Here is a 15759-nt window from a genome sequence, read left to right on the forward strand (position 1 = left end):
GAGTTCTGCTGGAGGTCAGCAGATGAAGCTGAAGATTAAATAGGAAGGCTTATTTTAGAAGGTATTTGATTAATTTGAAGTCACCCACTCTACCTCCAAGCCTCTGGAGTCATAGGTGAATGGGCTTCTCGTACTTGTGAATAGGTTCAGTGCCTGCCTCTGCTTCTGGGCCTATCAGAGTGCACTTGACATGATACTTGTCACTTACACTATTGCCCTGTCCACCAGGCTTTGACTAGCAGCTGTGAAACTTCATATAATGGTCATTTTTGCTGTTGCTGTGGTAAAGCTCTAAGGTGCAACATAGGCAATGGAGATGGCTATCTGCATACTCAGGACTGAATTGGTTTAAATGTCCTTTATAATTGGAAGGTATCTTCACAACTGTAAAGTCTAGCAAGTATTTTTTTAAATGAGCTTACATTCTGGAGAAACTGATAGCGTAAACTTTTCCCCACCACCCCGTAGCCAGGGAAAGTATCTTGTTGGTCACTCTTTGTAAATTTTTCAAGTCCCGGAAACAAAATACGACATTTTGGGGTTTGTGCCAGTGCTTTTGACACTTGGAATTCCTTGACCCTTTGGCATCTCCAATCAAATAGTTGATTTAGACCCTGATTCTGCAACTGCATTTGAGTACCATGTTTCAGAGTAACAGCCATGTTAGTCTGTATTCGCAAAAAGAAAAGGAGTACTTGTGGCACCTTAGAGACTAACCAGTTTATTTGAGCATAAGCTGATGCATCAGATGAAGTGAGCTGTAGCTCACGAAAGCTCATGCTCAAATAAATTGGTTAGTCTCTAAGGTGCCACAAGTACTCCTTTTCTTTCTGAGTACCATGTTAATCTTCACTGAATCTTAGGGGGAAAAAATCTGTTCAGCTGAGTGCTGTGTAAATTCTCAATCTATTTTTGAATGAGGTTTTTGTTTTTAATTGAGAAATTAGTAACAGAGAGCCCAACAATTTACTGATCATAAAGCGTTCTGTTTTCTTAGAGAAACTGTTTGCTGCTGTCCCCAAATATAGTTTTACTGTGCAATTTTGTATCCTTTGTTTTTAAATGATACTGAGGTGTTCTGCAAACACTTCTTGCCAAATGTAGTGCTTAATACAGAAATAATAGTCCAACTGATGTCAATAGGGTTGCTCAGAGTAGTTGGGACTTATTCCAGGGACTATTTGTACGATCAAGCCCTAAGCTTATTCTGCTGTCCTTCATAGAGAAGACACTACTGTTTTCTTCATATCAGAATTTATTTGAGTACAGGCCTTTCCTTCACTAAGGATTGTGGTTGACTTTAAGGTAAATTGTGCTTCCTTTTAACAGGGGAATTCTGTTATTCTGTTCTCTTTTTATGGTGTAGAAATAAGAACTCTTTTACATCAAGAATTTTATAGCCTTCTGTGTTCTGACATTATGATATAATAGCATTGGTTTTATGATAAGATTTCTCATACTTCTCATCTTTCCATTCTTTTGTGTATTTTGAGAACTGGGAATAGACTCCTATATACCACAGCTACAGTCAAAGAGATTTTTCCTCTATTAACCCTTGTTGTTACTGGGAACATATACATTTTTGGATGAAATAGATAGAATAAACAATATTTGTTTATGGTTAGAACTTACTGTCATGAAGTACCCAAATGTATCTTGTTTTAAATACTTTATATTTACTGAATTGTGTTGCAGAATGAGAGCCTGCCAGATAACTGCATATTGACTCTTTCAGGGCTAAAGAAATCTTGCTGTCCTTACAATATCTTTGAGAAACTATTGAAGTTTTAGGAAAATGGTAAGTGCTGTAATTTTCTTATTTAGAAAATGACTTGAAAAGGTGTATAGTATAGAAAAATAACATGACTGATTGTACGATATACACTTTCTAATTTGTGAAGACTTATACCTTCACCGGGTAAAAAGATTCACATATCTGTGTAGAGTGGTAATCAGTTCATTGTTTTAACAAACTAAGCAGCCTAATGTACTCAGCAGGGGTGCTTCTTGTCAGCCACTCTGAAATTCTTGGTTTCCTTTCATGACTGAGGATTATAAAAACTCGGGGAAGCAAGAGTCCGAGGCTGCTTGGAAACCTGTCTGTGCCATATGACAATGTAAAAAGCTTTCAGGCTAGCATCTTAACCCCTTCTTTATCAGGTTTTTCCCCTTTAAATAGGTTGAGTCAATCTTGCATATTAGTGGGGAGCACTTCTGTGCAGTCTGTGGCTAGAAATGCCAAGTTAGTTGCATTTTGAGGTCTTTTCTGAGCACTAGATTCATGCTGAATGCACCTCATTAATGCAAGCTGATGTGAAGTAAAATAATATCAGGATTACTCCACCTATAATATATTTTGTTTTATGGTGTTTGACATTCTGGCTTTACAAACCCTGCATTGGTCTTGACAACTTGACAATAAAGGAATTAGCTAGCAAAGAAATGAATAAAACTTAATAAACTGGTGGTCTCTGTTCAGTCCCTAATGAACAGATCTGTGTCCAGTGATGCTAGTGGTAGTGTCCGTATCACCATACCATTGGCACTAAGTGGCCAGTCTTTTTGACAGTCTCAGTAGAGAGGACAAGGATTGTGTTGGCATGGAGATTGTCACTTCAGGTATGGGTTGAAGCGCTTTGGCAGTGGAGCAACCTTTTCCATTCCATGTGTTGTATCTGTTCTCTGAATAGAGGGGACTTCAGTCTTCAGAGCTATTAGAGCTGGGACCTTTCACCAGCACTAAATTAACAGTAAATATTCCTTTTGGCTGGGGGGAGGGTGAAGAAAGCATATTTTTGTAACATGCTCCTTTTGACTTGCTGCAGGTTAGAAGCATTCTGAATATGGGCGTGCAAATGAGTGCACTTTCCTTTCCACCCCATTGTGTCTCAGAATTCCTGTTTAGAATTACTACTGAGATGCTTCAACTCACCCTAGTCATCCCCAAAACCTGTTTGCAAACCATCTTAGTAGCTTAACTCTTTGCAGTCCCTTCTGTGCTCATCCCACATATCTTCTTTGCTCTGATGCTGTTCTCTATTTTATCTTCAAGCTAAACCCCTAAAATCTCACCTGACCATGTGTGCACTAGATTTGCCTGTGTCATCCTATTTGATAGAATTTTCTTGTTTAATTTTCTTTGGCAAGTTGTCTTTTTTTTTTTTACTGTAATTTCGTGATGAACTCCATTGAAAATCTGTTCAGCTTTCATAGAAGATATAATCAGGATACATTTTATTAGAAAATCCCTTTATATGCACTTTATACAGTAATTGTCTAGGTTTTTACCTCTAATCATCTTGTACTTCTGTAAACCCCACCAACCAGAGTATTTGCTGCCTCTTGATAAAATGGGCAGCCAGTTGATTTCATTGTAGAACCTGGAATATCACTGTTATTGAATTTTGTTAGTTAATGTTTTGCAACTTGGAGTATACATCTTAAAGAATTCTTTCCTAATGGTTAAATCTTTGAATTGTGTGTACATTTTACCTTGCAATTAGAAAGCAATGCTGTGATGCTTTAGACCAGGGGTTCTCAAACTTCATTCCACTGCGACCCCCTTCTGACAAAAATTATGACACCAGGAGAGGGGGACCGAAACCTGAGGCTGCCCAAGCCCTGCTGTCCTAGGTGTGGGGGCAAAGCCTAAGCTCCAACATTCCGGGCAGGGGGCCAAATCTGAAGCTCAAAGACTTCAGCCCCCAGGTAGGGAGTCTGTAGCCTGAGCCCTGCTGCCCAAGGCTGATAATCTTGGGCTTTGGCTTCAGCCCTTGGGCCTAGCAAGTCTAATCCAGCCCTGGCATCCCCATTAAAATGGAGTTGTGAACTACTTTGGGGTCCCAACTCACAGTTTAAGAACTGCTGCTTTAGATCAGTCTCTCATTGCTAAATGCATGGAACAGGAGTGTATCTGTTCTGCAGCTTTTGAATTACATTTGCATATTGTGATCAACCCATAAACTGGATAGCCTCTGTCTAGAAAGCTGTAGAGAAGGCTTGTAAATTATTCAGTAATACAGTGGCAACTTCTGATATACATGTCCTTGTGCCCTTGCAGAGGTATTTGAAGTTCACAGTATGGAGTTTTCACATTTGGCCATAGGAACATTTTAGGTCCTTGACTAGTTAAATGCATTTACCCTGATTTCTTTAGAGGCTGCTTAATTTATCTTCTAATTTTATATCTTTCCATGGGATATTATTCAAATCTCTTACTTTGGTTCCTAGAGGCAGCATTGTCTAGTGGTTAGAGCAGCATGGTACTGGGAATCTAGTTGTGTGTAATTTTATCCTAGCTCTGCTGCTGTCTCATTGTCACCTAATCTCACTGTGCTTCATATTTCCATCTGTAAAATGGAAGTGATTCTTGTCAAACCTCCCTTGCAGTGGTGTTGTGAAACTTTTTATTAATGTTTGTGAGGTGCTTTGAGATCCTTGTATGGAAGGCTGTGTATATTATTAGTTCCACAGGAAGCCTTTTCTGTGGAAGTAATTTTTCATGCAGATAACATCACACCCATTTTAGTTGATCTTTAGCTATCTGGACATAGGGGTGTTTATTTTTAATTATAACTTCTGTTCAACAAAGGAGACCTTTACTAAACAAGCCATGTACTTGACTTTTAATAGAATAAAAATTAAATCTTAAAAACTTGTCCATGAAACCTTTCCAAAAACTTCTTGCCAAAATTATTAGAAAGACAGTAGCCTGCAACATCTTAGACAGTTAGGACCAAAATCATATGGTTTAGTCACTGCTCACAGGAAGAGAGATAATCTAGACATCAATCAATTCGGGCCAAATTCATAACTGGCATAAGTGGCCACAACTCTATTAATGTCAACCTTTTATGCCAATAATGGAATTTGATTTGTTTTTAAGATGTAGTTGGCTCACATGCTTGCTTCTCTCAGGTTACACATGATTGAGATGTCCTTTCTGAGTGTGATCAGTGTGAATATGGTATAGTCAAATTTTTCAAATTCTGGTACCTAAAACAAGGGCAACTAAATCCATATCTGTCTATCATACTTACGTGGACTTCATTACCATAGCATCTGAGTGCCTCAGAAACTTTAATGTATTTATCCTTACAACACCCCTGTGAAGTAGGGCAGTACTATTATCCCCATTTTACAGTTGGGGAACTGAGGCATAGAGAGGCTAAATGATTTGCTCAAGGTCACACAAGAAGTTTGCATTAGAACAGCGCTCCCTAGTCCTAGACTAGTGCTCTAATCACTGGACTATCCTTCCTTTCCAAATAAAATAAATGACAGTTTTTCAGAGACGTTGAATAGCCACTACTCCCACTGAAGTCAGTTAGTGATGCTCCATAACAGTAAGTAGTAATTTTGAAAATTCCTCGGGTTGGGCCTGCAGATTTAGTAATAGAGAGACTGTACCCTGGTAAACTCTGTAGATAATGCCTGCAGGCCATAACTGTTTCATAAGGTGTTACATTCAGATGTCCTCCGTCCCTGTCCTTATGTTTGCAGCCTGTGGTATGGTATAGAGACTAGAAGTTGTGTTGTCCATGTTGATTGTTTGTTTGAATTAGTCAGAAGCTTTTAATACCACTGATCATGAGGTTTTGTTTCCTTAACTATGAAACCAGGCATGAGTGAATGGAAATAGTCTTGAAAAGTTCTGTTCTTATTTCAGACAGGTATTTCTGGGTAACTTCTCATCTTCCCTTCGAGATCTCTTTTGAAAGATGGTATTCTGTCACTTCTAACTTTCAACGTACATGTGATATTGGTGGCAAGGATAGTGAGGCATTTTGGACCATGGAATCAGCAGTTTGCCAAAGGCATTCAACTCCTACTTTCCTCCTAATCTAATCCAGATGGTACAGTATATCAGCTTTCTCAGTGCCTGGCTGAGCTAAGGATTTAGCTGAGAGTGAGCTAGCTAATGCTCAATTCAGATAAGACAGGTAGTACTTGTTAATTGGAGTTTACTGAGGGTGGTTTTCTTGCCTTTGTCAAGGAAGGTTTCTCAATCTTGGAAGACCTTTAGATCTTGATTTGCAGGTGTTCAAAACAGCATTTTTTTCTCAAGGATTAAAATAATTTATCTCAATGTGGAGCTTTCTACAGTTATCCATGCTTGTATCTCCTTCAGATGGTATTATGTTGATCTATCCTTAAAGATATTTTCAATACATAAATTATTTTTCACACATGGATGAGGTATTTATGTACTTAGGTTTGTTGGATAGAAAGTTCTTAAATTTTATACTCTATGAAAACTGCTGCTGTCGTACGCATGTAATTTGTAAAGTGTAAAAAAAGCTGAAAAGGGCTGAGAACTTGAACACTGGATGATAACAGACTGCAAATCACAGTGATGACTGAACTTGCTGATAGTCTGAACAAATAAGAGTTCTCAATTATGCTTGTAGCTATTTCCAGCATTTCACGCTAACTCAGACATTCTAGGCTTCAAAGTGACACACAAAAAAATGAGTGACAATCCTGGAATCTCAATTTTTTTATATTACATTTTGTATTTGTACATGTATTCAGAGACATAACAATGGACACCTTTTTAAAAACTGAAAATATAATGCAAACTTGGCTTAAAGAAAAACTTCTTGTGGGCTTGCCCAATAGATGTTAAATTCTTGGTTCCTTTAGCTGTAAGTCTTGGGATCTAAGAACACAAACAAAATGTGGAAAATCAGCAATGGGTCTAACTGCCAGTCTTTAGCAATTGCACTTCAAAATAGTGTTTTACTATGGACAATAACAAGGAATAAAACCATTAGTACACATTTAAAAAACAAAAACCAAGGGTCAAATTCTGTTCTGCTATATCAGTTTAATTCACAATGTAGCTGAATGCAGAATTTGCCCCAATGAAACTTGAAAAGGGAAAATGTCAAGTATTTTTATAAAACACAAAAGTAAAAACTAGCTATACATAAGTGTCTGAAAATACTTTGCACATTTGAAAAGATTAAAACAATAATGTACTCTGTTTGTTCATTTTTAAAAACAGTTGGTAGGAATTATCTTCTCTCACTGAGGGCTGGTCTACACACTTTAAGCACTAACGTAACTTGGGAAGTTGCACTGATTTCCTTAACACAGGTTTTGAACTGTTTTAGTTAAATCTGTGCTCTAACTGTGTCTATCAGACCTAATACAGTTCGACAAAATGGCAGGCATCAAGAACATTACTGTGTCATTTCACACCTGCTTTTCCTTCTCCACTTCTATTATTTAAAACACTACTGATATTTGAGTGTAGGTTATTTTTAAAGAGGTGTGGTTTTTGTCCATTTGATGATGTAGCCTTACAGTATTTTACAGCAAAAACATCATCATCGTAAGGATAGGAGAGTAGATTTTGTCTGGTGTATTTTCAGGACTGCTTCTCAGAGCTGTGTAATTAGTAGAACTCGGAAAATTAGACCTTGAAAACAGCATATGCAGGCTTCTTCTCAGAAGACTCCTAGTGATTTACTATTCCTGATATATAGATATTATAAATATAAAGATTAAGTGCCAGTAAATGTCACTTGACAGATATCACTATCACACTAGAAAGTGACAAACCACTAAACTGTGTGTATGCCCGGACATGTTGTTTGAAAATAAACTGGAATTAGACAAACCACTGTTGTTTATGTATGCTTTGTGAGGAATGCTCAGATTTCACATGTTCTGAGAGAGAACTACTAAACAGAATATCTGACAAAGGAAGCAAGAGACTCCTCAGGGGTTATTTGAATCTGCACTGCATTCTTTCATAGAGGGAAATATAGCCAGCTGACATACATACTCAAAAGGCTATTAGAAATTGTCCAGTAGTGAGGATATCCATTAATGAGATTGCACATGACAAGATTATCCTGTGATGAGATAAATCACGATTGAGTTCGTGCTGCGAGGCAACAGTCCAGAGTGGTAATTATCTCTGTAGGAATGGAAGGTTGGGTGGTGAAACTGTAGCCTTAAAATAATTTTTGGTCCTTCAAAAAAAAAAAAAAACTTAACCATTCTGAGAGGATTTTCACCCTTGAGTCTTGTGCTTCTAGCACAAGCTAGAACAGAACTTCCCCAGCTGGAAGTTTTTTAGCTTTCTGAGGCAATGATAGTTAAATGAGACACTACCATCTCTTCTTCTTCCGTGTGCTGTCTTTCACAAGCACACAGCAATGAGTTGTGCATGATCAGCTAGCACTATCATAGCATCTAATACTTTCCTTCTTGAGCAGGGGTCTCAAACTCAAATGACCAGGAGGGCCACATGAGGACTAGCACATTGGCCTGAGGGCTACCGCACTGTCTCCCCCATCCCCGCCCGCTGCCATGCCCCCACTCCACCCCTTCCATAAGGCCCCAACCCTGCCCCACTTCTTCCCACCCCAACCCTGCCCCACTTCTTCCCACCCCTTCCCTGCCCCCATTCCAACCCCTTCCCCAAAATCCCCACCTCAACTCCGCCCCCTCCCTGCCCCCAGGGGGTGCGGCAGGGGTTCGGGGTGCAGGAGAGGTGTGGGGTGTGGCAGGGGGTTGGGCTGCAGGAGGGGTTCGGGGAGTGGGCTCCAGCCTGGCATGCTCCCTGCCTGCCTGCCCTGCCTCCGTGCCACTCCAGGAAGCGGCTGGAAAGTGTTGTGGGGGGAGGGGGCAACAGGGATCTGTGTGTTGCCCTGACTGCACCTCCAGGCACTGCCCCGTGCAGCTCCCATTGGCTGGGAACGGGGAACATTAGTTGTGGAAAAACTACACCTAAACCAAATGATTGAGCATACTTTTTTTTAAAAGCAGACCTTTCCCTTTATAAGGGTATATGAAGTTTCCTTGCCATTTAGCTCTTGTAACAATATGTTAGTTAAGAATTGTCATTTTTAAATGAACGCAGTAAACCAGAGATGGTGTATTTCATGTAGTTTGACTTTTTCATATTGTCATGAAGCCGCACTTTAGGTGATGCTTTATAGGCTTATACCTGTGCTCACTATATATGCTTTATACGCTTATACCTGTGCTTTCCCATTCACTTGTACTCTGTAACCACGTTAGCTCTGGCTAATATTCTTTGTGTGGGTAAAATGAATATTCATGTTATATAATAGGCTCAACTGTGTCTAACCATATAGTACCATCTTGTCTGGTGCAGACGAGTTACACTGAGTTTTCATTTTGAACTAATGAAAACCATTTGAAATAGACTGTGTTCTCCTGCAAAACTTACTATGATAGTCATTTAAAATTGAGAAAGGAGTAAGGGGAACCACTGAAAACTTAGGTCCTTGAAGGTTTTGGTTATCAATAATTGGCTTCATGCGAACACTGAAGTTTTGTATGAGAGAAGCAAACTGATTTTAAAAAAAATCCAAGTTCACAGCCAAGCTTACTTGGCCGTTATATCACTAACCTTTAAATAAAAGGTCTCTTAAAAACACTAATGTAACCCTCCCCCACAGACACCTCAAAAAAACCCACCAGAGTTTCATTTTTGCTGACTCAACCCAGCCATAATTTTCGCCCACTTTTTATTAAATGGTCAGAGACTACTATTACTTGACTTATTATGCTCTGGTTTAAGACTAACTGGTGCTGCTTTTGAAAACATTTTGGTAAACTTTGCACTGTTTGACTTGATAATGTCCACTTGAATGTTGAGTCTTAATTCTACTAGTGCAGTCACTAGTTTTACAACAGTGAAAAAGGATAACTCTCAAATAGCTAAACTTCCTGGAATGGTAGGCTTAAATCTTGGTAGGGTCAGCCGAGTCTTTCATTCTTCTGAGGTAGACAATTCCCAGCAACAACAAAACAAATTGTTAATAAAAAGTTAACGGTATTGCAGTACTGTAACTTCAAAAAATTAAACGCAAATTGTGACAGAAGCAGTCAATATGATTGCTGAAAGTTTTGAGATTTAAAAAAGTTAATGGAAATAGAAGCAGAGGTAAATAAACAAAAAATAGTCAGTTAAGGTTTGCAGCGAAAAGATATGGGCAGTCAATGAGCTGATGAAAGTCAAACAAGTTAAGCGGAATAAGAAGGCTGACGTAATATAAGGTGGGGGTTGGGAGTGGTAAAAAGGAGAAAATGAAAAAATGAGATGGGGAACTAAATTAGTGATTTTTAAAATGGCTAAGATATTAAACTTCTTCTTTAAAACATCCTTTGAAAAGAAAAAAGCTTGAAGGGAGAGCCTATAAAAATAACTATAGGGAAAGAGACGGTAAGGGAATATTCTTAGGCTCTCCAGGCCAGTTCCTGCACCGTAAGTCAATGGGAGGTTTGCATTGACTTCAATAAGTGCAGGAGCAAAGTCCTCAGATGGTATGGTGATGGCTTGGATAAAAAACTTGGATACCTGGAAGATTTGAACATATGCATGCCTGGATGATATGCATTCTTAAGGGAATTAATGAACAGATTTAGTCTACCGTGGAGTATTTTTCTTGAAACACAGACAACTGGGGAGGTACCAAAGAAAACCCGCGACCATGCCAATGTTCCAAAACACTGATCTGTAAATAGAGCTTCTGTTTTCAGTAAAATAATGGAATAAATATGTTTTTAAAAAGTAAATGTCAGATATCAGAACTGTGTGTAAGAAGTAACATAAGTTGATAAAGAATCAATCTTGCCAAAAAACTTATGCTATTTTTGATAGTTAAATAAAAATGGATGATGATAACACAGTAGATTGAAACATTTGAATTTTAGTTAGGATTTCACAGCAGTATGAAATGTTTATTTAACAAGTCAATGCAAACTGGCTTGGGTGCAGTCGCTTGTGAACTGAAAACTCAGGCATGTAATCAAAGGGTAATGTTAAACAGCAACATCTGGGGAAAGCGTGGATGGTTGACTAGCCAATCATACGGATCAGTATTAGATCCAGTATTATTCAACATCTTTGTTAATGATAACGTAACTGAAAATAAACAACATTTTAATGATATTTGCAGATGATGCTTGTCATAGATACTCTTGCTGGAAGGCTGCAACATAATATTATTGTATTTCCTAGAATTCAGAATAACACGCACAAACCCAAAACACAGAGAGAAAATGGCACGCCTCCTAAAGCGGAAAGGCACAACTCACCCCCACCTTGCTTTAAGATGGCTTTTTCTGTACTGACTCTGATCACGCACTTTGTGACACAGTCCCTAGCCTGCAAGCATGACCAGGACAACACTCCACCGCATACTCTTAGGGCAGAGGTTTTCAACTTTTTTCTCTCTGAGTCTTCCCCCATCCGGAACATGCTATAAAAACTTAACAACCTACCTGTGCCACAACGACTGGCTTTTTTGGCACATCCAATAGATTAAAAGGCAGGGCCGGTGTTCAGGGATAGCAAGCAGGGCAATTGTCCCATGAAGCTAATTTGCTCAGGCTTCGGCTTCAGTCCTGGGCCCCAGTGAGTCTAACACCAGCCCTGCCGGTGTTTTAATTGTGTCTTATTGCTTTGGAAATTAAGTTTAAAATTTTGTTTAGGACATGCTACTTCCAACAAGCTGCATAAAATAGCTCACAGGTGAAACTAATTGTGCTGCTGGATAATTTGTAACTAAAAAGGCACTGCCTCTCATACTGTGGGTGTCTCTAGTTAGTGTGTTGTTTGGAGCTTAAATTGTAGGCATCTCTTAATGGCTAGTCATGAAAATCCTATGTTTAACTACATTCCATTGTAGTATTATTGAGCAACAACCATCACATTTTATAATCAACTGATCTTACAGATGTCATATGGTGATCATGACTTGAAAAAATCATCTGTGCAATTGAATGACTGGATTACTTATATTTTATATGCCTTAACTTCTCTCTGAAGGCAGGGCTAATTGAATTTTGGGTTGAATGGACAGTAATAGCTAAGAGAGGATTTCCTTCCTACTTTCATTGCTGCTAGTGCCTTGGATAAGGCAGAGGAGGATAAACCTAGTACTGAAACCTCATTCATTATTTAATTATTAGCTTGCTATGTATCTTGTACTTCATTATTATTTTATGTGGCACAGAAAGCATGAGACATACAATTGAGTTATGAATTACAGTACAATTTTCAGTTCACTGTCAAATATATGTTTTATGTGTGTGGCTCATTTAGAAATACCCCAGAACTGTGATTCCTTTAATTTACACTATATTCGGCAAAGCAGGTTAGTTATTTGAGTGGGAAAGCTTCCTGGGTCTTAGCAATAATAATTTTCTGTACATGCATGCACACGCAATACTCCCCTCTCCTCCTCGCTATTCCTCTTTCCTTTGGGTAACTCCAGTCAGTGTCTAACCTTGGATTTCTTAATTTGGAGTGAAGCCCAGAGAAGTAATAAAATTTGCGCTTCTGGGGATAGGGAAAGAGGCACTGAAGCTTTCTGGAGAAAACTTAAGTGTGAAGATTTAAGAGGAAGGAAAAAGTATTCAGAATATAACAAAGAATTTCAGAAATGCAGATCAAATGCAGGTCTTGGAAACATCTGATTTTATTCTTTAGTTTAAAATTCAGTTATTTCCAATAAATATATAGTGACTAATACAATATTAATGGTATTGAAAAGATCAGAAGACAAGCATGTGAAGTCTGTAAATATATTTTGTAGTATAAGATGAGTGAACTCCTAAATGTTAAGGTTTTGATCATCAACCAGATGTTCCATGTGTGACGGGGCTAACTGCACTGTTGACCCCTCTTGGTTTCTCTGAGTGTACCTCCTCAGGTGTTTGACCTCATGCTTTTACCTCTCTCAGGGCAGAATCACATGATTCTCCCAATCTCAAACTGGGTACTGACTTGCAGTCCCCTTTACATCAACCATGATCACTGCAGCAGGTTTTGCTTCGGCTCAGACCCTGCAGTTCTGTTCCCTTCAGGGGCATGATAGTGATATCTAGTAACCAAACAGCTTTCTTAAAGCAAAGTATAATATATTTAGAACAAAAGCATTTAAGGGAAGAAAATGTAATGCTTGCTTTTCTCTAACACTTACCATGCCCTGCGTATGAGAAGGCACACTTCCTTTCAACTCCTCTCTACCGCCTGCCTCTTTCTGTGTCAGCCTGTCCCCTGAACTGCTGCTGACAACTGCCTCCCTCCCATCACCACCACACCCTGGAATCAAAGCACTAACTGTTTATAGCCCTTTCATCTGGTAGGTTCCAGCACTGTGAAACAAGGTTTACAACATTATTGAAGGGAGATAATTTCCCAAATCCTGTATCTACAGCTGGGCCCCTTTGTCTTTCTGGTGGACTCTTAGCTGTTCTTATCTGGGAACCCATTCTGTTTCCTTGTTCTTCTCAGAGCCCCAATATAAGTTAGAACAATGGATTCACACCGGAAAGTCTTATAACCAAATATAGAATAATTTCGTCTCACTGACCTGGTCACATAGTGTTCATACCATTATTGCATATCAATATACACAGAATAATATACAGCGATTCCTGCACTATTCATAATATTATTGCATGTCATATGCATTTCGGTCACACTACGTACTTATTTCTCTCAGGTGCTGGATGAAAAACAGCTGGCTCATGTTCACCCTTGGTAAAATGGTGATACTAGTTGGGAGAGGACAATACTTCAAGGAAATGCCTCAAACTGTTATCCTCTACTGTGGGCATTCTCTCTGATTAGCCACGTAATGTAGAGTTTGTCTTATTGGACTCTGCTGCTCTTAGACGCTCAAATAGTGATAGGGACCAAAAATGCCCTTTTCTATCTTCAGGTAGCTTAAAAAATGCCGTCATTCTTCTCTGAAGAGACTATCAAAATGATCTATGCTTCAGGTTATATTACTGCAATACACTATCTGTTGCACAGAAGGCCCCACACAAGCTTCAGGATGCAGCATGGTCCAGTGGATAGGGCATCAGACTAGGAATAAAAAAACATGGTTTCTGTTACCTGACCTTCCGGAGATCGGTTTTGTCCTTTGGCAAGTCACTTAACCTTGTCTAAGTTTCACCCTCTGTAATATGGGGATAGTATGCTTAACCACATTGTGTGAAACTCTCTAGGCCTAATGGAGGATGTTCTTGGTGGCAGATATTTGGCTATAGAAGTGCCATGAATATTCCCTGAGCCTTTCCTATTTAAAGAGTCGTATGCAAGAACCATCTTATAGGTACAGTAACTCCTCACTTAACGTCATTCCAGTTAATGTTGTTTTGTTGCTGATCAATTAGAGAACATGCTAGTTTAAAGTTGCACAGTACTCCCATATAATGTTGTTTGGCAGCTGCCTGCTTTGTCCACTGCTTGCAGAAAGAGCAGCCCGTTGGAACTAGCTGGTGAGGGCTTGGAACCAAGGTGTGCCGGCAGCCCCCCTATCAGTTTCCTGCTCCTCTAAGTTCCCTGTGCGGCAGCTGCTCAGCAGGCTACCAATTGCTGGGCAGTTGAGGTGTCACTTCCCCCACTACCATGTGCTGTTCCTGTCCTCTGTCTCAGAGCTGCTCTTGGGAGCCTCCTGTTTGCTGTGTGGGGCTGGTCGGGGGGAAAGAAGGGTGCTAATGTCAGGGTGTCCCCCTTCCCCTGCTCCTTTACCCCATCTCCACAGAACAGGAGGGATGGACATTACAGGGCTCAGGATGGAGGGAGCTTGCTGGCAGCAGCTGCTGTCTCAACTTGCTGATCAGCTTAAAAAGGCACTGTACTTAGAGTGGGGTCAGCATACTTAAAGGGGCAATGCTGTCTCCCCTCCCTCCATTCGTGCTGCCTTGTAGAGTGCCAGGCTACATTAACAACAATGTGTTAACCCTTGAGGGCTCCACCGAGTGCCAGTTCATCATTTAGCAGTAAGGCATTCCCTGGGAAATATCCCACCCTCTTCCACCCTGACTTCACCACCTCAGCCAAGCTTCACACTTATCATTGCTATATACAGTATTAAATTATTTGTTTAAAACTTATACTGTATGTATGTATGTATACGTCTCTTTTCTGGCGAAAAAAATTTCCCTGGAACCTAACCCCCCACCTCCCATTTACATTAATTCTTTTGGGGTAATTGGATTCACTTAACATCGTTTCACTTAAAGTAGCATTTTTCAGGAACAACTACCATGTTAAGCGAGGAGCTACTATAATAATTATTCAGTAAGAATTAAAAAAAGAAAAGCACAGTAATACGACACAAAAACAAGCAATTTTAAAAAATCAGTTGAAGTAAAGTATCCTAAAACAAGGGACAGTGAAGAGTATGGTCCTTTGTGAATTGAAATGAATCAATTTTAAATATAGTGCCAAGATACCCCAGTGAAGAGTGGTTTAGAAATGCATAACCATTGTTTGCTTCTTTGTTTTTTTAACTTGAAAATATATCTAATTTCCTCCTTTCTAATTTTGTCCTTTTGTCATTACTCCTTGGATTGGACTGGAACTGTAATTACCATGTCTGGTTTTTATTTTTAACAAAGGCATTAGTCTGTGTGACAACTTGAATCAAAGCACTTTTGTTTTCAGCTCCACTTGATGTCAGCACAGTTCTGTTCAGTGCTGGCTTTTTCTCAGTTCAATAAAGCCAGCAAACTTTGTGCAGGAAGAAGGTCTACAATATGTTGTCTATTTATTGTTTATATGCTGCTATTGTTTTCAGTGACAAACTGTGAAATACTTATTCTCTGGTAACAGTTAATTACTGTGTTTCATTGCACCAGTGAATTAATTTCATTTTTCTTTATTGGGGAAATATTTCTGCAACATGAATTCAAACTGGATAATTAAATGTTTTAGACAGATCTAGACTCCATTCCTGCAGTTCAGAGAAC

At 39.2% G+C, this 15759-nt stretch overlaps 1 protein-coding gene and 1 long non-coding RNA gene across 9 annotated transcripts in view; one reads left to right on the top strand and one right to left on the bottom strand.

Annotated features, from left to right (window-relative positions):
• Positions 1-15759, top strand: part of CNST (consortin, connexin sorting protein) — a 107298-nt gene that overhangs the window by 1168 nt on the left and 90371 nt on the right. For 2 of the 8 annotated variants that reach the window (XM_073338301.2, XM_073338304.2), the window contains exons 2-3: positions 1-61; positions 1736-1798. The exons of 1 other annotated variant lie outside the window; for it this stretch is intronic. The gene's annotated coding sequence lies outside the window, so the exon portion shown is untranslated. Of the gene's footprint in view, positions 116-1695; positions 1799-14010; positions 14118-15759 lie in introns of all 8 variants that reach the window. 5 more of the 8 variants (XM_073338306.2, XM_073338302.2, XM_073338303.2 and 2 more) reach the window with 5 other exon arrangements.
• The window catches only part of LOC140909307 (uncharacterized), a 31596-nt gene continuing 22364 nt past the window's right edge, over positions 6528-15759 (bottom strand). Inside the window, exon 3 of the long non-coding RNA XR_012158170.2 lies at positions 6528-6661. This is a non-coding gene — a long non-coding RNA (uncharacterized LOC140909307). The remainder of the gene's footprint in view (positions 6662-15759) is intronic.

Source organism: Lepidochelys kempii, chromosome 3 (genome assembly GCF_965140285.1).
Source record: "Lepidochelys kempii isolate rLepKem1 chromosome 3, rLepKem1.hap1, whole genome shotgun sequence".
Taxonomy (NCBI): domain Eukaryota; kingdom Metazoa; phylum Chordata; order Testudines; family Cheloniidae; genus Lepidochelys; species Lepidochelys kempii.